Genomic DNA, 25,082 nt, shown 5'->3' with positions numbered 1-25,082 from the left:
AAGTCCCACCAAAGTGTGTGTCTCTGCACTGATGGAGGGTTTGGGTCAACGCTGTGATGGGTCTTCAGGAAGGGTTTCAGCCGATTCCTCTTCTGAGCTCCCCTTGGGGCTTTTTTGCGGACTGTTTGGCAGATGTGCCTGCGAAAGCAATGAGACTTAATTAGTGCATGGCAGAGGCCTGTGAAAGAGGACACATCGCTCGCAGCATGGTTGTCTGATGTTCTGCTGGATCCTCACTTGGCAGAGCACCGCCAACCTCACCGTCAGCACAGGACAGGTCCAGATCCTCATTGGCCAGCCAGATGGCTCTATTTTCGAAGTCCTTGTGGACCTTAACGTCAAGCATTCCTCCACCGGTCTGCGACCTCTCCCTGTTGTTGTGTGCCAGCTTGTCCTGCATGGATAGAGATGGAGAGACTGTAAGCAGGACGCCTGCCAGGCTAGATGTTAAGTATGCCTGGCATATGCTGGCATGTGTGGGTGGTGAGTGGTCCCATGGATGGAATGAGAACAATGAAGGTATGTGTGAGAGAATGAATGGTGATGTCCCTTGAACTGGCAGTGGATGTGTGCTGGGTTTGTGAGTGTGTGAGCTGTGAGTGATGAGAAGAGTGACTTACCCTGGTGGAACGGAGGAGACCATGCACCCTCTTTCTGCACTGGGTGGCTGTCATCTTCTGCAGGGCTTTAGTGCTGACCATCACTGCCACCAACTCCCAAACCAAGCTGGTGATGTCGCTGCCCCTCCTGCAGCCAGAGCGAGGGTAGAGGACATCACAGCGTTCCTCCATGGCATCCAAAAGGTGCTTGAGAGATGCGTCACTAAACAGGGGGCCTACAGTCTTCTTGCCTTTCGGGGCTATCCTGTCTTCCGTGCGGCAGTCCTGGGCTGGAAGCACTGAGAGGCCTGCGCGCGCCTGCACTTTAAATGTGGCGCCCGGCGTGATGAAGCAGTGAGGTGATGGCATGGCGGGCAAATGACAGCCCGCCCACCATTGAAATGGTGTGTTTCCTGGGATTGCACAATTAATGCAGCAGGTTTGGGACGATACAGCGTGAGAAACCGCTATTGCAGCCAGCAGGTAAAACATCGTTTTCACCACCCGCTACCGTACTTAGTGAAAATCTGGATGATTCTGCCCATAGATGCCAATTAGAACATCATAACTCACGATGTGTTCCTGGCATGCTCTTCTACGTTCATCATTGAATTAGGGTTTGCCCCCTGGTTTGATTGTAAAGGTAGATAAGGGAGATGCGGGACGATGAGGCTACAGATTGTGATAGACTACAATTCTCTGCTGCTGATGGTCCACAACTTCACATTAATATCCAATTTAATCCATCCTCCCATGTATCATGGTGCTAGAGCTACAGAACACAATGGAGAGTATCTTCAACGTGAAGATGGGACTTTGTCTGCTCAAAGGCTGTGTGGTGGTCATTTCTACTAATACTGCAAAAGATAGCTACATCTGCTACAGGTAGATCCGTGAGAATGGGGTCACCACTTACTCCAAGGCAAGTCTTGAAGCTATGTCCTTCAGGGCTTTGTCAGCTCTGTCACTTACAGTGTTACCAAACCACTCTTGGTGATGGACATTAAAGTGCCCAACCCCAGCGTACATTCTGTGCCTTTGCTACCCACAGTGTTTTTTCCAAGTGCTGTTCAACATGAAGGAGTACTGATTCATCAGCTGAGGCAGGACAGAATGTGACAATTAGCAGGTGAAGCCATGAAATTCCATGGGATCCGGAGTCAATGTTGAGGATTCCCAGAGCCACTCCCTTATTACTGTATACCAATTTGCTGCCATCTCTGGTGGGTCTGTCCTCTGGAGGAGTTTTGGGCATTGTCTGTAAGGTATGATTCAGTGGGTATGGCTATGCGAGGCTTGGGCTTGACTAGTCTGTGGGACAGCTCTCCCAATTTTGACACAAGTACCTAGATATTAATAAGGAGGACTGTCCTTGGTCAACAGGTGTACCTTTGTCATGTCTGAACATGGTGCCGGTCATTATTATAGTTTATGGCAGCATTTTTGATAGAACTGAGTTTGTTCGACTGCATTGCCTCCAGGCTGGAGGCACCTACAGGCTAGACTGGTAATGATGACAAGTTCCCTGAACCAGGTGGGTTTTTACGGCAATCTGATAGTTTCATGGTCACCATTACAGATACTAGCTTTTAATTCCAGATTTATTTTATTAACTGAATTTAAATTCCCTGACTGCCACAGCCAGTTTTGAACTCACAACCCTGGTTTATTTCCCCAGTAACACATCTACTGTGCTACCCTAGCCACCAATATACATTGACTATACTGAAGCTGATATTGCTTTGCAATGACCCAGAGGCTCGAGGAGATCCAGAAGCATTATAGTGGGCCGAATTTTCCCCGTCGGGGGAAGTTCAGGAGCAGGCGCGTGGAGGTGTGACCTGATCGGTGGTGCGCCGCCATTTTACATGGGTGGGCCAATTAAGGCCCACCCAGTGTGACATCCGCAAGGAAGTGCTGTGCGGCCGGGGAGGATTCCCTCAGCCGAGGGTGCACTCTTTTGCGCATGCCTCATCTCCCTTAGGCTAAGTGCTACCTCAGTGAGATCAGCTCCACAGTAAAAAAATTTAAAAACAGAAGTAAAAAAATTCCCTGACATGTCTCCTCATGTCACAGGAGTTGGGGCATGTTCATCACTTTTAGTCACACTTTTATTAAATTTTTAAAAACCTACATGAAACCTCATCCCGCCCATGGATGAGATTTCATGTTTTTTCCAATGCCTGCCAGGGCTCCCGGCCTGCCCGCCAACCTTAAGGTTAGACGGGCAGGTCCACTAATTACGCCAATTACTTCATCAATGGCTTCAATAGGCCATTGACAGGTCAGCGGGCGCACAGCTGATTCGGCTGAGCCCCCGCCCACCTGAAAATTGAAATGAGGCGGGGTGATGTTGGGAGGTCCGCCCCACGTCATCCCGCGTCATTTTACATGTCGGTGAACGGGCCCCACCTCCGGTCACCGACCAGGAAATCCTGGCCAGTGACATTCACTGCCACTGGCAGAGCTGTGTATAACTGGTCTGGTATTCCTGTATTAATCCTCCTGTTCTGTCACAAAACAAAAATACAAGATAGGTCTCATTGTGTCACTATTAATGAGGTTGGGGCAGAAATAGTAGTGGAGCAATCGCTGCCACAAATGTACTTCGATAACCAAAAGAAGCATAAAAAGATTGAAATTCCCTTTCCAAAAGTATTTTATTGTGGATACTGAGAATCTAAAATAAAGACTAAAAATTCTGGAAATACTCAGCAGGTCTGGCAACAGCTGTGGTGAAAGAAACAAAGTTCATTTAGGGCTGAATTTTGAGCAGGCAGCAGAAATCCCACCGCTGGGGCCAAAACCAAAGGGCGACCCCACTTTAGCAAGCGGCAGGACTCGAGGTCACATAACGTTGACGGCAGCAAATTAAGTGGCTACTGCCATAGTAAGTACAGTGGCCTGCCACCAAGCGCTGCTGGCCCATTCAAAGGGTTGGAAACTCAACAGCCTCATTTCTGATGGTGCACCTGGTGGATGAGGGCACATTGGTAGTTAAGATCTTTGTAGAGGGGTAAGTGGGGTTTGGGATAGCTGGGGCTGGGGTGTGGGGGGGATCTCTGTGGACCAGTAGTACCATTGCAGTTGGTCATGGGCAAAAGTGAGCCCATAAAGGAGCCTCCCACTGATACCCACTGGAAAACAGCCAGGTTTTATGGTTCAGCCTCCTCCCGTGGTATCAGACACCCTGCTTGCAAAACCCCCGTGGAGGTGGGATTTGGTCCTTAATTGGCCACTTTAGTGACTCAATTAGGATCCAGGAGGGCAGCTAGACTGCAATCTTTCCTGCCACTAGCAAAATGGTGCAACAATGGGAATATATCGGGTGCTTATCTGAAACCTTGTCACTCCATTTTGCCAGCCCGCAAAGGGCTGGTAAAATTCAGTCCAATGTTTAAGTTTGATGACCTTTTGTCAGCTACTCAAATGTTAACTCTGATTCTCTCTCACCAGATGCTACCAGACCTGCCTGAAATCGAGTATTTTGATTTGGGAAATTCTCCTTGCAGTGTTTAGATAGGACTCTTTAAATTTACCATCAACAGCTCAGGCCTAGCAACTTTGGATGTTTAGGATAGATGAATTGGTTATAGCCAGACAGAAATATCAGGTTAATGTATTATTAAATGTGTTTTTATATATAGAATCTGTCAGCTCTAGACACCAGAAGATGTGGCCAGGAAATTATGTGGGACTGTTCTCCACTCCAATTTTCAATCCATTTTGTTCAATTTATGCCTTTTCAGGCAAAGACAAGCAGGAAATTTATATTACAGTGATTGAAGTTACTTATTTTTCATCTTCTACCTCATATTAATTCATGTCATCTGTAGTCTTAGTTGGAGTTTCAATAGATCTTGAATTCACTGTAACCCCTAGATGTTCTATAATATTTTTCATTTGCTTTGAAACTAAGTCTTTGAAGAGGTAAGTAGCTTTTGTGACCTGAAATATTGGCAACTCCTTGGATACTATTGCATTCATTTTCATAGTGTCACCTTGGATACTACTGTATTCATGTTCAGAGCCTCATCATTATCAAAGGTTTCAACTATATTATTAATGTCCAACAATTCAGCCACAGATTCTGTTCTATTTAATTTTCATAAAATATTTGTTAACAAAATAAAAGATTTCAAGCACATACATAATACTACAATTATTAACTGCTATAATAACTCCTAAAATTCCTAATTAACCTGACCCCCAGTTACACCCCCTTTAAGGCAACAGTCCAAAATAGATTTTAGATTTAAAACAGAACCAGCAAGTTGACACAATACCCACCTGTCAGTGGAATTCCAACTGGCCTTTCCCCAACTTCAGTTTTGTTACATAGCAGATTAATGCACAAATGGCTGGAGGCTTCATTAAGGCTATTTCACACACTCCTTTTAGATCTTACATGGCCTTCTCCCGCATAGCCTTTCAGTCTCCTTTATATATGTTTCTCTCTTTTTAATATGTAAATTATATTGTTCCATATGCCTTTGAAACTGTATCTTCCTCATAATATAAAACTTTCATGTTGCCAATATTGTCAATAACCTTTGGGAAAAATAAACACACTCCTTAACATTGCTTACCTGGTTAGTTGTAAACAGACTAAGATCTCTTCGAAATCCAAAAATCCTTTCATTTATCTAAAAATGCAAGTTCCCTTCAGACCTTACATGCTAAGCCAGCATCCATGTTTAATCATTAGCATCATCATCACCTAGCTTCTTTTGATGATTTAAAGCTTGCAGTCTACTTGGCTCCAAATGTAATTAAATCACACAGACAGACCCAACTGTACTTACCCCCATAAACCTACTTCACAATAAACCAGAAAAATATTATGAAAATTATTATTCTTTCGTCACACTCTTCTGAGCAGAACAAATTAAAATAATGTGATAATCCCTAAGGGTCACTATGACAAAACCAAAGCTCTAATGGAAACTTATCTAACTAAATTAAAACGTGGTTTTAAAGGGCTGATGAAGCACTCCAGCCACCGTGGTGCCCACCGGTTGTGGAAGGCCTCAATTGTGCCAGTGGACGCCACGTGCTCCCTCTCCAAGAACACCCAGCTGTGAACATAGCCACGCAAATATCTCCTTATGCTCTTCTGAGTGCCAATGAAAACAAAAAATAATTAACCAATAAAGGAAAAGCAGTGAACTAATTGAAAGCCTTTTAAAGGGCACTGTAACTAAATTAGTTTTTCTTAAATTTAAAAACCATAAAAAAAGAACCTGATATAATACATACAACCTAATTAGGGTCAGTTATATGAAAGTAGAGAGCTGTAGTTCCTCAAAATAATCTAAGAAAGGTCACCAAGCTACATAAAATCCATCAGTGGAGCCTCTTATAGTGTACTTTATTTTCTCAAGTTTAAGATTCTGCATAAGATCACGTAACCAATTAGTAAAAGAAGGCGGGGAAGACTGTTTCCAATTTAATAGAATAATACGTCCAGCCAAGTGATGCAGGTGCATCAGTCTGAATTTTTGTAAGAGGGGTGCTGTTTGGTTCCACTCCAAAGAATGTTGTATTAGGAGAAGGTTCAATGATGCTACTGAAAATATGTGAGGGTGACCTAAAATGTTTGTCCAAAACAAAGCCAATTTAGGACACAACCAGTACATATGAATTAGAGAGGCTGGGGCAGTATGACATTTATCACAGGTTGGATTAAAATTTGGATAAATCTTAGATAATTTCACCTTGGATAGATGGATGGGTACGATTTTAAATTAGAACAACCCATGTCTTGCACATACAGATGAGGAATGTACACGAGAGAGAATAGACTTCTGATAAGCCTGAGTTAAAGTCTTGCTCCCGAAGAGTTTTTAAGGTGGAAAGCGAAGGGCAGTGTCGTGAAAAGATTAGAGAATACAATTTGGAAATGAACCCCTTAACAAAGGGATATAATTCTAATATAATATCTATCAGCGATTTAGGGGCAATACTAAATGAAAATTTAAAGAAACCTTACATAATTAAATGAGAATGTCATTTTGGGGGCTGATAATGCACTCCAGCACGCCCATGCCCATGCCCATGCCCACTGGTTGTGGAAGGCCTGAAGCCTGTCAGTGGACACCATGTGCTCCATCTCCAAGACATCCAGCCACAAACATAGCCGTGGATTATCTCTTTATGTGTGTTCCAGGTGAAATCCAAATTAATGCTCTGCACCTGCGTATAATTAAACATTATTGATATATAATTAACAGGTTATGTTATTTTACTGATGGTTCCTGTTATTCCAGGGAATTTGACAAAGCTTTTTAAATTCCCGCTTATTTCTGTTGTTAGAGAAAAGTAAAGACTTGTGTTTATATTGCACTTATCACAAACACAGGGCATCTGAAAGAGCATTACGATGTTGTAATGCGGGAAACAAAGCAGCCAATTTGCACACAGCTTGGTCCCAAAAATAGCAATGACCAGATTACTTGTTTTAGGTTGAAGTTGATGAATAAATATTGGCCATTTTGGTTAAAGCTGCTAAGTGGCTTCTACACTAATAAGAACTGCCTGTTTGAAAGTGTGGTTTAAACATACGATTTTGGTCCTAATTACTGATTACCATAATTTAACTGTCTTTGGATGTGTTAAAGCAGAAACACCTGCAGGTTTCGCAATCAATTCCTGAAAAGAAGCAATTTTCGAGGAACAATATATGTGGGCTCCTCTCACCCACTGTAACCACTCCTTCAGTAAGAACACATTTAACTTAAAGGGAGCCAATATTAATGGTACTGTACTGCAAAGGCAGTTTATAATTGGGCATTCATGAAATGGGCCAAGTTCTGTATCCTAGGAACCAATGGGCAGGATTTTTAGGTGCCTGACACGTTCAGCCAAGAAATGAAGTGCGTTGGTGTCAGTTGAGCATGCCGACGTCAATGCGCACCCTCGCGATATTTCGCTAGGCAGGCGCACGATGAAGACGGATGTGCGCTCTCCATTAATTAACTGTCCAGTTAAGGCCCTTGAGACACCAACTATCCTGGAGTTTACGTGGCCCATGTGATTTTCAGGTCGTCGCACAGGCCAAACGGGCAGGCGGGCAGGCCACATTTCCAAAAACCTCATCCACGGGTGGAATAAGAGGGGTGACTGCGCTTGTTAATGCGAGTAGTTTCTACTTTAACTTATAACTTGCTGCTGTTTGTGTGAACAAGGCATCTTCATTTCACTTCAGAACTGCTTTGACAGAAATGAGAGGCTTCAGTTCAGGACTCAGTGTTATTTTTCAGGCCCCCGGAAGATTCATACCACTAGGGGCCTTCCAGGTATCGGAGAGCCTTCCCTTACCCTGGGAACGTGGATTGTGGTCTCTGCTGGAGGCACCTCCTCTGAGGAGGAAGGGAGGGCCAGAAGGGGGAGGAGGCCAGGTGTCCCTATTCAGCTTCCAGGGGAGCCACCTTTGGGAGGAGAGGAGCAGGCACAAGGGGCACAGGGCCAACAGGAAGCCCAAGGCAGAAGGGGCCACAGAAGACGCCACTATCCTGTTGCCAGGGTTTACAGGCGGCGATGCAGCTACCTCAATATGTCTGAGGTGCAGTGCCGAAGGAGGCTCCACCTCTCCAGGGAGAGAGTGACCTCCATCTGTCAGAGGATCGGCCCTGAGCTCAGCTTCAACTGTGCGGGTTGACACCCCATGTCAGTGGCACTGAAGGTTACGGCTGCCCTCAACTTCTATGCCTCTGACTCTTTCCCGGGCTCAGTGGGTGATCTTTGTGGAGTCTCCCAGTCAGCTGTCCACTGTTGTGTCAAGCTGGTGACAGACGCTCTGTTCAGGCGTACATTGACTTTCATTCACTACTGCACGGACGAGGCCAGCCAGGCAGAGCGAGCCAGAGGCTTCGCAGCCATTGCTGGCTTCCCCCGCGTCCAGGGTGCTATAGACTGCACAGATGTGGCCATCAAGGCGCCAGCAGGTGAGCCCGGTGCCTTCGTCAACAGGAAGGGCTTCCACTCCATGAATGTGCAGATAGTGTATGACCATGGGATGCAGGTTCTGCAAGTCTGTGCAAGGTACCCAGGCAGCTCCCATGACACATCCTGAGACACTCCCAGGTGCCGGGGTTCTTCAGTGCTCCAGCCCAACTGGATGGATGGCTGTTGGGTGACAAGAGCTTTGCCCTCAAAAGGTGGTTCACGACGCCTCTCCGTCATCCAAGAACAGAGACAGAGCACTGTACAACAGGAGCCACACCTCCACAAGGGCTGTGGTAGAGAGAGCCATAGGTCTTCTCAAGATGTGCTTCCGGTGCCTGGGCCATTCAGAGGGCTCTTCCAATACCCCCCAGATTGTGTGTCACTGATAGTGGTTGCATGCTGTGCTCTCCACAACCTGACACTGGAAAAGGGGGACACAGTGGAGGCAGAAGATCTTGACACAGCTGCTTAGGCAACAGACGATGAGTCCAGTAGTGAGTCCGAGGACGAGCATGCTCAGGGGAACGCTGAGGGGATAGACGCTGACCTGGGCAACCTCCAGAGAGGCAGGGACACACGGGATGCTTTGAGCCAACACTCCTTCAGCTAGCCTACCAAATAAGAAGAACCCCACCATGTGCCAGGGTTGCAAGCTCCATACTCGATCCCTGACAGGGACATTTGCTTGGTCAACAACATGCACTATTGGCCATTTCAATAAAGTTTAATGAGAAACAAGTCACTCATAACATCATGGGTTACCCTGCACCTGCAGAACAAATGAAGCACCCAGAGGCTTGTTGTACAAAAACGCATTTAATGATTTGGTGCCTGTATAAAGTTAACAAATGAAATTCGGAGGTGTTCTCCATCACACCAATTAAGAATGAAATTAAAAGTGGGGAAAACAAATATCACCCATGCTCAGGCCATGTTGTGATTAAGGTGCTTTAAGTTTTCGTTTGCGGGTGCTATGCTTAGGTGCTCCCTCCTTGCTGGTGCTGGCATTGGAGACGGCCTGCTCACTCTGCTGTGCTGTTGGCCTTGATGGCTTTGGCGGGCGTCCTCTGGTCCGTGGAGCCTGTGCTGGCCACGCCTGGGAGGGAGCGGCCAGTGCCACGGCTGGCTCTCCCCAGTCGCTGCAGCCTCATCAGATGCCACGGTCACTGGCAGAGGGCCGGAGGAGCTGCTGCCCTCATCCGGAGCACACAGAGGAGATGGCTGGCAGCTCATGTGCGAACCTGAGGTTACTCTGGACCTCCATGCTCACTGTTGATGGATGGGCACCTAGCTGGGATACTGGGTGCCCAATCCACTTCCCAAACGGACACTGACTACCTGAGGCCATTGCCACTGTGAGGGCTTGCAGGTTCGAGAGCATCCCCAGGAACCCCTTTTTCAGCTCCTGGAGCAGCCTCTCCATGAGACTCACCACTCTCTCTATGGAGGAGGCAGTGCGCTCGGCCATGAGGGTCATTGCATTGCTCAAACTCCACAAGGACTCCTCCACAACGGAGACCATGGCACACATTCCCTCATGCATCTCCGCCAGATTCTCCCACACACCCTGCTGGACTTCCAGCATCTGCTGCCTCAGGGACAATCTAGAGCACATCATCAGCCACCAACTGAGCATGTCCCTGAGCCCCAGCAGTCCTCTGACTGCCAGCGACCTGGGCATTCTCTGCCTCCGCCTGCACCTCAAGCGAGTGTGAAGTGCCCTCACCAATGTGCTCCGAGGTACTAGCTGTTGATCTAATGCCCACCGAGGTGCTGGTGTCTGCGCTGGTGCTTGCTTGGCAGAGAGGGTGTGATGCAGGTGTGTTCTGTTGGGTGCTGTCCTCTGGGGTCAGCAGCAGGCCTTCAGTTTCCTGACCCTGATGGGCTGCTGGTGAGCCTGAAGGGAAGAACAGAGACATGTCATTAGTTGAAGTCATTACACTGGTACTGCGTATGTATGGCACCCATATCAGAGTGCCCTCGTCTTTCAATTGTCAATGCGAATTACAGGTTCAAGGCTCACATCTATATAGAGACAACAGTGGAATGGTTGCAATGACAGACATTCTGACCTCAGTGCACTGCACTCTTACCTCCCTGTGGCACCCCAACTTCACCGCAGCCGGTTGACCTAGGTGCATGGCGCCTCTCCAGCTCCATGGCCTCCTGCTCATATTGGGTCAAGGTGACTAGGTGGGGCGGTCCCTCGCCAATCCACAACCTCTTGGCATTGTTATGGGATATTTTCTCCTGAAAGGATGGAGCAGCATTGATTAGTCCACCCTGTACCTGCATTACCATTGCAGCCTGGCCAACCCCACCTGAGGAACACCTCGCAGCGCGCAGCTGATCAGTGACCCTGGAGCCGCAAGACGCTCAGTCCAAGCAGCCAGGGCTCACCCCCTTGGCCAGATGCTGCCTCCATGACATTTGCCACTCACACTGTAAGACCTGTGAGATCCACGGGAGGGATGGGCAGCTCCTAACTGCTGTGCTAAGTGACCCATGCCAACACAGTACTCACCCTTCCTGATCGTAGGAGATCGTTGAAGCATGTCTGGCACTGGACCCATGTGCACCTCACCACATCGTGTCTGCTGACCCAGGATGCCACCTCCTCCCAGGCCCTTTTGCTGAGGCGGTGGGGGGGGCCTCCTCCTCCCGTCCCTGGGGACAAGGGTTTCTCGCCATTCTGCCACCTCCTCCAAGAGGGCAGCGAGGAACTCGTCAGAGAAACGCAGGGCCGACTGCCCCGCAGACCTGCCCTCCACCTGCCATGTCCACCAGCGACTGGGTCCTTCATGATGACTTTGCAACCCTCCATGGCAGCTGTCCAGGGGCTGCCTGGGCCACTTTTGAATCAGCCTCCGGGTCGCCACTGGACCCGGTGGGCATTGAGCTCTCGCCCCCTCCCCGCCCCTTCTCGCTGTTGCCGCTGTCGCACCTTACACTGGGCGGGGCCTTAATTGGCCGGCCCGCGTAAAATCGAGGTGTGGAGCTGACTGCCCCCACCTGCCCCTGCCGAGCCTGCCCGACGAGCGGAAAGTTCTGGCCAATGAGATTTTTAACTGAACTTTAAAGAAAAGCAAGCTGGGAATTGAAATGAAATTATTCAAACAGAGAAACAGACATGCTGAAGTGACTTCATGAATAAGTTAACCAAGAGATAGCTGATGCAATCAGACCACACAATGAGGCATGTTTGTGCAGATTTAAGTGACTGTTTTGACCATTGAACTCTGTGGCCAAGCTGTAAGCAGCGCTTACAAGCAAGAGGCTGTGGTTTCATTAAATCTGGGTCGGCACCCACGTCCCTTGGAAATGCTAATTCCAAAAACTGCTTCAGAGTGCAAAACTCATTCATCAATCTAATGATGCTGATAAGACCAGAATCTTCCCCATTGTAGCATGTTACAATGGGCTTTTCAGGAACACAGGATCGGACAAGGGGGCAATTGCAAGCGTAACCATGGATGGGTTTGATCATCCGCATAGATGGGAACATACTTTACTGAGTAATCGTCAGGGTGAGTCCTATTTGAAATTAAGGAGAGTAAAAGGCAACAGTGTGAGTATTGAAGCAAATTTGACGGAGCAGGGTAGTGACGTTTGCATGTTATCGGTGGTACAGCAATCAGTTAAAATAATAGAGTTGTACTGAGTTGTCAGCCTTGACCATTCTACAACATCCGGACAGGTTCAGATTAGACTCTGGAATTAGACAGTAAGAGGGAAGGTTCGCCATCTACACCACTTCCATGCAAGAAGGCAGGCTCAAGTGGCAGGTTTTGGGCTGGTTCAGGGACCAAGGGGATTGATGACAGGTTCTCCATGATACTTGAGGTCCTGGTGAAAAGGGACCAGAGGATGAGGGATGTCCAATACCCAGAGTGAGGAAGGAGCCCTTCTTTCCCCATCTCTTGCAGCAGACGGTGCTGCTCTGCCTAACTCATATCCTCTTCCTATTTATCCTGCAGACCAATGGATACCATGAGTAAGATACCCATGACCAAGCAGATCAGCTCTCCTTATGATCCCTATTATGTGTCCAATAAGGTAGAGTAGCACAGCACTTAATATTTTTAGGTGAAGTCCTCAGAGAATTTTGAGAAGACATGTAGCTGAAGTCTTGTCAAAGTGTCCCAGAAAGTCTCCTGATGTGTTTCGAAATCCTCTTCAAATCTCCAGCAGCAAGTGAACAATAAAGATGATGGCGAAGAAATTTGGCTGTATAGTGCTGCTGCATGGCCCACTCAGTGCCCAGCCTGTGAAGACCTTTCGAATGGCCAAGCCATGCCTCAAATGGAAGCTTCCCAATTGGTCAGATTGTTTTTTTTATTCATTCATGGGAGGTGGGTGTTGCTGGCTGGGCCAGCATTTATTGCCCATCCTAGTTACCTTTGTTCAAAGGGCATTTAAGAGTCAACCACATTGTCATAGAGTCATAGAGGGCTACAGCACAGTAAAAGGCCCTTCAGGCCATTGAGTCTGTGCCGGTCAAACAAGTACCTAACTATTCTAATCCCATTTTCCAGCACTAGGCCCATAGCCTTGTATGCCATGGCATCGCAAGTGCACATCCAAATACTTCTTAAATGTTATGAGGGTTTCTGCCTCTACCACCCTTTCAGGCAGTGAGTTCCAGATTCCCATCACCCTCTGAGTAAAAAAATTCTTCCTCACATCCCTCTAAACCTCCTGCCCCTTACCTTAAATCTATGCCCCCTGGTTATTGATTCCTCCACCAAGGGGAAAAGTCCCTTCCTGTCTACCCTACCTGTGCCCCTCAAAATTTTATACACCTCAATCATGTCCCCCCTCAATCTTCTCTACTCCAGGGAAAATAATCCCAATCTATCCAATCTCTCCTCATAACTAAAACTCTCCAGCCCAGGAAACATCCTGGTAAATCTCCTCTGCACTCCCTCTAGTGCAATCACATCCTCCCTATAATGCGGATTCCAGAACCACACGCAATACTCCACCTGCGGCCTAACCAGTGTTTTGTACAGTTCCAGCATAACGTCCCTGCTCTTATATTCTATGCCTCGGCTAATAAAGGCAAGTATCCCATTTGCTTTCTTAACCACCTTATCTACCTGTCCTGGCACCTTAAGGGACCGGTGGACGTGCACACCAAGGTCCCTCTGATCCTCGGTACTTCCCAGGTTCTTATCATTCATCGTGTATTCCCGTGCCTTGTTTGTCCTGTCCAAGTGCATCACCTCACACTTATCCGGATTAAATTCCATTTGCCACCGATCAGCCCATCTGACCAGCCCGTCTATATCCTTCTGTAATCTAAGGCTATCCTCCTCACTACTTCCCACCCCACTAATTTTCATGTCATCCACGAACTTACTGATCAACCGTCCTACATTCAAGTCTACATCGTTTATATATACCACAAACAGCAAATAGCAAAGGACCCAACATTGATCCCTGTGGAACCTCACTTGACACAGGCATCCTGTCACAAAAACACCCCTCACCCATCACCCTCTGCTTCCTGCCAATCAGCCAATTCTGGATCCAATTTTCCAAATTGCCTTGGATCCCATAGACTCTTACCTTCGTTATCAATCTCCCATGCAGGACCTTATCAAAAGCCTTGCTGAAGTCCAAGTAGACTACATCAAATGCATTGCCCTCATCTACACACCTGGTTACCTCTTCGAAAAATTCAACCAAATTGGTAAGGCATGACCTCCCCTTAACAAAACCATGCTTACTGTCCTTGATTAATCCCTGCCTCTCCAAATGTAGATTAATTCTGTCCCTCAGAATTGCTTCCAATAGTTTCCCCACCACTGAGGTTAGACTGACTGGCCAGTAGTTCCCTAGTTTATCCCTTCCTCCCTTCTTGAATAATGGTACCACATTGGCTGTCCTCCAGTCATTTGGCACCTCTCCTGTGGCCAGAGAGGTATTGAAAATTATTTCCAGCGCCCCTGAAATCTCCTCCCTTGCCTCACTCAACAGCCTGGGATTCATTTCAACTGGGCCTGAAGATTTATCTACTTTTAAGCCTGCCAGACCACTTAGAACCTTTTCCATTTCTATGCTAATTTCTTCAATTATATCATAGTCGTTCTGCCTGATTTCCATACCCATGTCGTCCCTCTCACTTGTGAACACCGACACAAAGTATTCATTTAGAACCCTAGTCACGTATTCTGGCTCCACACACAAATTACCACTATGGTCCTTAATGGGCCCTACTCTTTCCCTAGTTATCCTCTTACTCTTAATGTACTTGTAAAATAACTTTGGATTTTCCTTTATTTTACCTACCAATGTTTCTTTATGCCCCCTTTTTGCTCTCCTAATTTTCTTTTTAAGATCCCCCCTACACATTCTATATTCTTCTAAAGCCTCTGCTGTTTTGAGCCATCGGTATCTGCCAAGGGCCTCCCTTTTTCCTTTTACCCAATCCTGTGTATCCCTCGATATCCAGGGTTCCCTGGATTTGTTGGTCCCACCCTTAATCTTTACTGGAATATGTTGGCCCTGTACTCTCCCTATTTCCTTGTTGAATGAGTCCCACTTCTTTGACGCAGATTCACCTAAAAATAGCTGCTCCCAGTCCACTCTGGCCAAATCATATCTGATCTTATTAAAATCGGGCCTTCCCCAAATTTAGAACTCTGACTTCCAGCCCATACTTGTCCTTTTCCATAACAACCTTGAATCTAACGGAGTTATGATCACTATCTGCAAAATGCTCCCCCACTGATATCTCTACCGCTTGCCTGGCTTCATTCCCTACATTTAAGTCCAGGACTGCCCCCTCTCTTCTAGGACCTTCTACGTACTGGCTTAAAATGCTCTCCTTGATGCATTTTAAGAATTCCACTCCCTCTAAACCTATCACACTATGACTAGCCCAATTAATGTTTGGGAAGTTGAAATCCCCCACTATTACTACCTTATTATTTTTACACTTCTCTGAAATTTGCCTACATATCTGCTCTTCTATTTCTCTCTAACTGTTTGGGACCTATAGTACACTCCCAGCAATGTGATTGCTCCTTTTTTGTTTTTCATTTGTACCCATATGGCTTCATTTGAAGAGCCTTCTAAGATGTCATCCCTCCTTACTGATGCAGTTGATTCCTTGATCAACTTGATCAATATTGCGATACCCCCTCCTCTTTTACCTCCTTCCCTGTCTCACCTGAAGACCCTGTATCCTGGAATATTGATCTTCCAATCCTGCCCCTCTCTCAACCATGTCTTTGTGACAGGAATGACATCATACTTCCATTTGTTACTTTGTGCCCTGAACTCATCTGCCTTATTCGTCAGACTCCTTGCATTAAAATAAGTAACATCCAACCTTGCCAAACTCCCTTGTGCCTTAACTAGCCTATAACTTCCATGCCTTCCAGACTCACTTGCTCTCTCTTCTAATTTTGGCTGTGCATCTTCCCCTACTGAACCTCCTCTCAGGATCCCGCCCCCCCTGCCAAGTTAGTTTAAACCTTCCCCAAAAGCACTAGCAAACCTCCCCGCAAGGATGTTGGTCCCATTCCGGTTCAGGTGCAAACTGTCCACCTCGTACAGGTATCACCGCCCCCAGAAACGGTCCCAATGTCCCAGGAATCTAAAGCACTCCCTCCTGCACCACCTCTCCAGCCACGCATTCATATGGACTAACCTCCTATTTCTATACTCACTAGCGCGTGGCACCGGAAGTTATCCAGAGATTACTACCTTTGAGGTCCTGTTTTTTAATCTGCTTCCTAACTCCCTAAATTCTGCTTGCAGGACCTCATCCCTCGTCCTACCTATGTCGTTGATACCAATATGTACCGTGATCTCTGTCTGTTTACCATCCCCTTTTAGAATGCCCTGCAGCCGTTCAGTGACATCCTTCATCCTGGCACCAGGGAGGCAACATACCATCCTGGAGTCACGTCTACGGCCACAGAAATGCCTGCCTGTTCCCCTTACTATCTAATCTCCTCCCACTATTGCTCTTCCCCACTTTTTTTCCCCCCCCATCCTGTGCAGCTGAGGCATTCACAGTGCCATGAGCGTGGCTGCACTCCCCAGAGGAACCATCACTCTCACTGTTTTCCGACACAGAAAAATGGTCCTCGAGCGAGATACACCCTGGGGATTTCCTGGCTACCTGCCTGACACCTTTCTTCTGACTGATGGTCGCCCATTCCCTCTCTGTCTGCACTTCCGTAAGCTGTGGGGTGACCACATCTAAAAACGTGCCGCCAACGAAACTCTCAGCCTCACGGATGCACCTCAGCGCCTCCAGCTGCTGCTTAAGCTGCGAAACCCGGAGCTCAAGTAGCTGAAGCTGGTGGCACTTCCTGCCCACATGGTCAGTCAGAGCGCAAGGAGCATCTAGTACTTCCCACATGTTGCAGGCAGTACATAACATGGGACTGAGCTGCCCTGCCATGCCTCTCATTGAAAAAAACCCCCTTACTTTAAGTTAAATGCAGTAAAAAAAGGTTAAATTATTTATGTACTTTAAATAAAAACTAGAACTCTTACCTTTCCTTAGCTTAATCTATTTTAAACTGGAGAACATAATTGCTGGGTCTGGAGTCACATGTAGGCCAGATCAGGTAAGGACAGCAGATTTCCTTCCCTAAAGGACATAAGTGAACCAGATGGGTTTTTACAACAATCGGTAATGGTTTCATGGTCATCATTAGACTTTTAATTCCAGGTTTTTATTGAATTCAAATTCCACCATCTGATGTGGTGGGGCTTTTAACACTGGTGCCCAGAGCATTATCCAGGGTCTCTGGATTATCAGTTCAGTGACAATACCATTATGCCACCACCACCACCTTCCCTGTGACATCAAACTGCCGTTCCGGCCCACTTGACGCACATAATCCATTTCAATCAGGTCCACTTATCTCTTTGGCTAGTCTCTCAAAGCTGAACATGTGTTCATCTGTAACAGGTACCTCCCAATCATACTATTTAAAGAAACTGCCATCCTCCTTTCAGGTGAGGTGATTTTGAGTGATTGCTGCTATTGGAAAGTTTGTACAAATACTGTGAGGTGTTTTTGCAGTATTGTGGTGAGTTGCTGGATTTGGCAAGGATTGTTACTGCATTCTCACAGGCAGGGCAGAGGATTGGATGACTTGTCCACAAAATGGCTGCAATTGGTATAGCGGCTGAAGTTGCAGTGTCTTTGGGCCTGCAACCTGACAGGTGGATGGAGCTGAGTTTACAAAGAGGGCAAGCTCTGTGCAGATGGAGGAGGATGAGAAGAAGGCAGAGAAGAGGAATCCAGGATGCCTTCAGTTTAGACGGGTTGTCCATAAGTGCCTATTCAGATTTCAGTTCCCTTAATACAGCATCTCTTCACCACCATTGCTCTACTATAGCCCACTTTCACATTTGCAATCTCCTTTCACAGTGTCCGCTGTGATGGCATGACCATGGGAATGTCCTTCACAGCATAGGCACTGAGTAACACAGAATCCTACACTAACAAAATTGTTGTCATAACATCTTTATCAAACAATGTACCCAATGGCACAGTCAAAAATAAACTATTTACCCTTGTGAATTCCTGTGGTGCCTGTGTTGTGGTTGTTCTTACTTGTCCTAGTGTTCCTATGCAGTGCTACCCTGGTGGCTGCAGCAGTTGGTGGAAGGTTGCTGACGTTCAGTGGGGGAGACTGCAGATGGTTTGCAGAACAACGCAAAGCAGCCCTATGCTTTCATGGCACAACTTAGGACTACATCACTTTGGCATGGGTGGCAGCAGCCTGGGCTGGCTGAAAAGCAACAGCAAAGGCACTGGCAGAGTTGTGGGAGGTTGGATCCTGTCATCCTGAAAGGGGACAACAGATTTGTACTCTATGGAGCCACTGCCACTCCCCTGGGGCGGCACCTCAGCAATTTTAGTAATCTGCTGAGGGTCTATTGCTGAGTCACTGTGAGATCCTGCAAGCTCCTTTAAGCACTGAGATCAGCAGCCATGGTGGCAGCAGCTTGAGCCTGCATGGATGGACCTCTTGGCCTGTGTTTGAGCTTCCATTACAACACTCAGATATTATGTGGCTTCCACCTGTGCTGTAGTTGTAACTGAGATCGTGGTTATCAGATGCTGCGTCATGATCAGTTCCACAAGTGCTGCCATTGAGATGACTACCACCTCCATCCTGGAAAGGACGGGCTCCAACCTTTGCTCAATGCCTTGTGCCAAGGTGATGACAGGGTGTCTGGCAGACCTGCCAATGCCCCAATAATCTTGGTGTACATGTTCAGCAGTATTCTCCTGTACGCCACTCCATTGAGGTCCTCATCTGAGTCCCTTCAGCAGAATTTGTCTGCAGCCTTGCCCTCTAGTGAGCTGGCACAAGTACTATCCTTACCCTCTGGCTTGACTGCAACTTACCCATGCCCCATGGCTCACCACATGCAGATCTTGATTCTACACTACTCTCCACAGGTCATGGAGTGCCAGTTTCTAAGCTGGTAGCTGTGAGTGTCAGATCAACTGATGGTGCTTCTTCATCAGTGCTGTTGTGTTGCTTTTGCTCTTCCTTCTGAGGCTTCTGGGGCTGGTCAGCTGACAGTTCTGGACTGTCAGGAAGCAGAAAATCAAAAAGGAAATATTGAGATGAAGGAATTGGGAGGGGTTGGATAGCAAGTGGTCCATGATGACACCATCAGCAGTTTGCTCACCATGCCATATAGCAGGATGAGGATAAGCTGGAAGTTGAGAAGGGACATAAGGCAGGAACGTACCACCACCATCATCATCACTGCTCTCAGTGATGCCGGATGCCACGAGCTGTGTTGTGCTGGCCCCACGAAGTGGAGAACCATCATGATCAAAGAGCTCAGGGGATGTAAGTGTCCTTGTTCCCCCGCACCCCACCCCCCTCACCCAGTTCTGCTCTGCTTCCTGTGGTTATGGGCTACCTTGGTCTGCAAGATAGAAGGAAGGATGCCAGTGAATGTGTTTCACTGGGTTTGGGAGGTGTGCCTGTCATAGTGGGATAACTGGAGGCATGTGGAAGCAGCAAGAAGTGAGGTCGGCAGCATTGGTAAGTACATGAGGGTGAGGTGGAGCATATAGATGTTAGGCCTGAGTCCTGAGCACCAGTGACTGCTGATGGTGGGTAATTGGGGGCTGTGCAGCATGAGAGGCAACTGGTGCAGTTTCCTTCTCCGTGATCCCTATGTTTCTTTCTCCATCCTTAAATCTCATTGGTTAAGGAGATGCTGATTCTCTTGAAATATGGCCTGTACCTCAAAATGGCTCCAGCCTCATTGCTGCCAGAATGAGCAGCCAGCTGGTGTGCTTTTCCAGCCTGCTGCCCAAAATTTAAAATCTACCCCATTGTTCCTCACTGTGTTCTTCTGTTCCTGTGTATTTATCTTATTTGTAAATACATTCTGTTAATATTGTTATTCTGAATAGAATGCTCTGAAATGTGCCACCTTTGGGGTACGGAAGGAGAGTGTGGTCAGCCCATATTATCCTCATCATGTGGTGAAAAAGTCAGTAGTTTTCCATTGGCACGCTTTCTGTTCATAGGACCTCTGTAAATAAGTTATTTTTTGCTGAAAATGTTAATTCAAAATGTTGTGAAAAAGCCTGAATTGTAGGCCTCTAGTTTTAAGCATTTCTGTGTGCTAGGAGTTTGTACGCTAGCATCCCACGCCATAATTTCAGAGGACATGTTGCTTTCCACTTGCATTAATCATAAGCAATAAATCTGTGGAGCTTCTGTCCTTGATATGGTTATCATCAACTGTAACCTTTCATGCCATCTAAAGTGCAAAAAAGAGAATTTTTCAGCAGCAGCAACAACAACTGGCATTTATATAGCACCTTTAACATAGTAAAATGTTCCAAGTGCTTAAACAAGAGGGGTATCCTTCACCTTTAAAGCTGTTTTCACTTGTTGGATGTTTGCCCTATTAAAATGGGTGTACCTATGGCAGTATTGGATTCTCAATGTTACAAATTAAGACCCTTCTTTTAGTGATAGATCAATAAACTATTTCAACAGGGGTGATTTAAAATGTTTAGGGAGAATAGTTGTAGAATTATACTCACTTCTGTTAGTTAAGCCTGTCCTTGCCATTACTGCTTTGTCTTCTGTTTTCTGTAAGGGCAAATCTTGGAAGAGTGTTCTTCTGGTATGAAGTTGGAGGCCTTAAATAAATGGACCATTTTTGAGTTGACAAGTTGTTAGTAATAGAATGGCATAAGGATCAGTGCTTGGGCCTCAGGCAATGTTCCCCTGATTTCTTTTCAAAGTGCATGGCTTGTTTGTTGCACTGTATGGCCCCTTTAAGATTGTTGAATGGTCACAATTTCACACATGGCAAAAGGCATGGTTGCGTGTGTCCTGTTTGTTTTGCTCTGAGGTCTATTGTGGATTGCTGCACAGCCACACACCCACGCAGTCTACAGAGAACACTGGCCTCAGCTACTAACAATTAAAATCAAGGATTTAGATGAGAGGACTGAGTGCAATTTATTTAAGTTTGCTAATGATATAAAGCTGGTGGGAGAATATTCTGAGGAGAACACAAAGAGGCTGAAAAGAAATATAGACAGGTTAAGTGAGTGGGCAGCAAAGTGGCAGATGGAGTGTAATGTGATGCATTATGAAATTATCCACTTTAGTATGAAAAATAAAAGAGCAGAATGTTTTTTAAAAGTTGAGAAAATAGTAAATGTTGGTATACAGAGGGATTTGAGTATGTTTGTACATATAAACACAGAAATTTAACACACAGGTCCATTCATTCATGTGCGCTCCGCCTAAAGTCAGAACCTAGCTTATTGTCCTGCTGATGCTTCATTCTAAGCTGTTTTCTTGGTAGCTTTTGTCAGTGGTGGTTTGACATTGCCTTCCTCTCCAGGTGGGCAGTGTGAGGAGGCAGGTCCTAAATCTACCTTAGCCAGTATGGGAATTGAACCTATGCTGTTGGTGTTATTCTGAACTGCACACTCCTCCCCTCCCGACCTCCGCCATGTCAAGGCACAGCATGCAATTAGGAAATCAAACAATAGGATTGGGGAGTAAGAGTAAAGAAGTCTTACTGCAATTGTATAGAGCATTGGTGAGATTACATCAGAAGTGCAGTTTTTATCTCCTTACTAAGGAAGGATATACTTGGCATTGAGGGGGTGCAATGAAAGCTCACTAGATTAATTCCTGGAATAAGAGAGTTGTCCTATCAGGGGAGATTGAGGCTAATATTTTCTGGATAGCTTGAAGAATAAGAGATGATCGCATTGACACAGCTGCAATCCTTGGACAGCGTTGTAGGATATTTGCTGAGAGGCTGTTTCCCTTGGCTGGGGAGAATCTAGAACTGGAGGTCATCATCTCAGAATAAGGTGTCAATCATCTAGGACTGAAATAAGGAGAAAACTATTCACTCAGAGCATTGTGAATCTTTGGGATTCCCTACCCGAAGGCCGTGGACTCAATTGTTGAGTATATTCAAGATTGAGACCGATAGAATTTTGGAAATCAATGGATATAGGGTTAGGATGGGAAAATCGACTAGGGGTAGAAAATCAGCCATCACTTTTGTAAATGACACAACAGGCTTGAGGAGCTGAATGGCCCACCCCTGTTCCTATTTCTTAAGCTCTTTTGTCTTTGATCATCTAACATTGTGTTTCTGCTCAAGTAACCATCTTCACAAGGAGAAAGGTGTAGGGAATAAACTGGAACTTAAAAGGAAAGTAAAATATTGTTTTCAGAATAATCTGGTTTTAAATGCCAGAACTATTTTCCAAAAAAATCATAACTTGCATAACTTGTTTGATTTCCTAATTGCATGCTTTTTAATGATCACATAAGTTGCATTGTTCATACACAGGAACTTTTGGAATAGATGCCGGAAACCCCTGAAAGCAGAAATTCTTGTTAGTCGCAACTTTTGGGACAAAAGAATACTTTTCTTTATCTATTTAATTTTACAATACCTTTGGTTCATTGCAAATGTGGCATTGAATTCAAATAAAATTTGATATATTTATTTCTTGTATCCTTCCGCATTTAGCTGAATTCAAGCAGCTTCTGCTGAACTATTAATCTTTTAGAAAATCTATAACAATGTCCATGGTTTTGATTTTCCAAAAAAATTCTTACATGCAAACCTACTTATGTTGTTCTTAATTTTTCTATAATGACTAAGGTCTGAATAACGGTCAGGCAATCAGTGCTCACTGTTATAATGGACGAACTCTGACACATTCTGGAATATGCATGAGTGTATTTAAATGAAGAAACCCAGGAACTGCTGTCAGAGATACCTTGCTCATCCATAAGGTGTGCTACTGCTGATAAGACTTGGCATTGAACTGACTGTAAAGGTGTGAACTTGCTGTATTGGCCACTGGTTTTGCATTATAAACAGCTGAAAAAAATAAGGCTGGTGCATTCAAAAATAAGTAAGTTTTAATGCAAGGGCAGGGTCATTTGAGACCTCTGGGGGTGAACGTCCTGCCATTTTGCAAGCTACCCCAGGCCCCGGTAAGTGTCCCTTGCTCAGAGTTACGAGTGAATTTTCAGTGGTGATGGCAGAAGAGCTAGAACCTCGAGAGACAATGGTTGCTTACAGGTGGAGATCCTCCAGGAAGAGGACTGGTGTTTCCTTTAAGCACACATGATGAAGGTAACGGAAAACCATGTCATGTACTTCTTTCTCTAGTCATAGTGTTCATTAAGATTGTAAATCGGAGGCTCTTATGAGCAACTGAAGAGGAAAACTCAAAAACACGAGATGTGGAGGAGTAAGCAGAGGATCTGCCCTTAGACAGATTACTACAGGTTTTAATGGCATGATTGTGATAATTACTGCTAAATGATCTCTGTGACCCTGAAAATTTAATTTTACAGTCTGATGTCATTCTCTCAGAAGAAAATTAGTGTTGGAGATCTGAAAAAAAGTTAAAAATCTGATTTTTTTTTAACTTTTTCTGCTTGCCTCTTTAATATCTCTCCCTTATCCCTACCTATATTTTTCAATCCTTATTTTACCTTCTGTATATGATTTTAAAGTAAGGCATGTTTCTTGCTATATACTTTCCGGGTTGAACTATGCAGATCTCAGTGAAGATTCTTTAATCTGATTGATTGAAGAGTCGCACGGTTGCTTACACTGTTAACACACTGTTCAGATCTCTTGTAATGAGCTCTGTGCTGAAAAATACATTGGACAAGAGGAAATCTCCACTAACAAGCCCTCAGACTGTCTGTGGGCCGTTGTCAGCGAGATGAACGGTGAATACCATTCCTTAGCGGCAGACAGGAAAATCCAGACCATTGTCTTTTAAGCACGTCAGTCCAGCTTTTGATGCATAGTAACTACCAGCATAGATCTGGCAAACATAGGTCTTGTGCACTCAGCTGAGATAAAGGAAAACATATGGCATAGACAGGATTTAGGTCTTCAGTCAGTAGATATTACTCATTACTGTTGGTTTCATAAACAGAAAGGTGAAGCAGTGAACTGAACTGTGTTACATCCCAATTAAGTTTACCCTACAGCTTTTGCACCATATTTTTCTTTATTTATTCATGACATGTGGGTATCACTGTCAAGACCAGCATGTACTGCCTATCCCTAATTGTCCTTAGGAAGGTGGTGGTGAGCTGCCTTGAGGTAGATAGATTCTTGACTAACAAGGGAGTCAAAGGGTACTGGGAGTAGGCAGGAGAGTGACATTGAAGTCACAGTCAGATCAGTCATGATCTTATTGAATGCAGAGCAGGCTCAAGGGGCCAAATGGCTTACTCCTGTTCCTAAATCGTATGTATGTTAGCATATAGTACTCCTTCAGTCCTGCACTGGGTGTGTCGGCCTGGATTTTGTGCTCAAGCCTATGGGGTGGGGCTTGAACCCACAACTTTTTGGCTAAGAGCTGAGAATGTGGCCCCACTGAGGCATAGCTGATCCCAAAGCTCTCCTAATTCTGCAGGGCACAGGAGTAGAGGACCCCAGCTGTGGACTCCTAAATCGCAGCCATTCTATCCAATGTCCACATGTGTTTGGTTTCCAGTTGTGGCTGTAGGAGAGTGTTTGGGAGCCGGAAACTGGCCCAGCCAGCCTAACTCAGAGATTCAATGACCAACTGCAGAGCTCATGCTGACAGGTTGAACCCAGAACCTTCCTGGTCTACAGGTCATGGTGCTACAATAGCTTGTGCCTTTACATAGTAGGTTATCAGGGGAACATTAAAAGGAAACCTTTTCATGCAAACTTTTTTGTTAGACAAGAATATTAAGCATTACGGAACCAAGATGAGTTAAGATAAAGGTCAGCTACAATCTAACTGAATGGTGGAACAAGCTCAAAGAGCTGAATGGCCTCCTGCTGATCCAATGTAAAATCTGTGAAAGATTCTGTTTACTTTGTGCAACAATGATGGGTAAAATATCTCATGGGGGTACTGTCACCATGAGAATTGCCTGGTACATATTTTTCTAATTATTTGAACTTGCAGTGCAATAATGCAATGCTGGATTGAATTGCATCATCTGTGTTATAGTGTCAGCATAG

This window comes from Cetorhinus maximus, chromosome 18 (assembly GCF_964194155.1).
Source record: "Cetorhinus maximus chromosome 18, sCetMax3.hap1.1, whole genome shotgun sequence".
In the NCBI taxonomy this organism is placed as follows: Eukaryota; Metazoa; Chordata; class Chondrichthyes; order Lamniformes; family Cetorhinidae; genus Cetorhinus; species Cetorhinus maximus.
Note: the sequence above shows the minus strand (reverse complement) of the source record.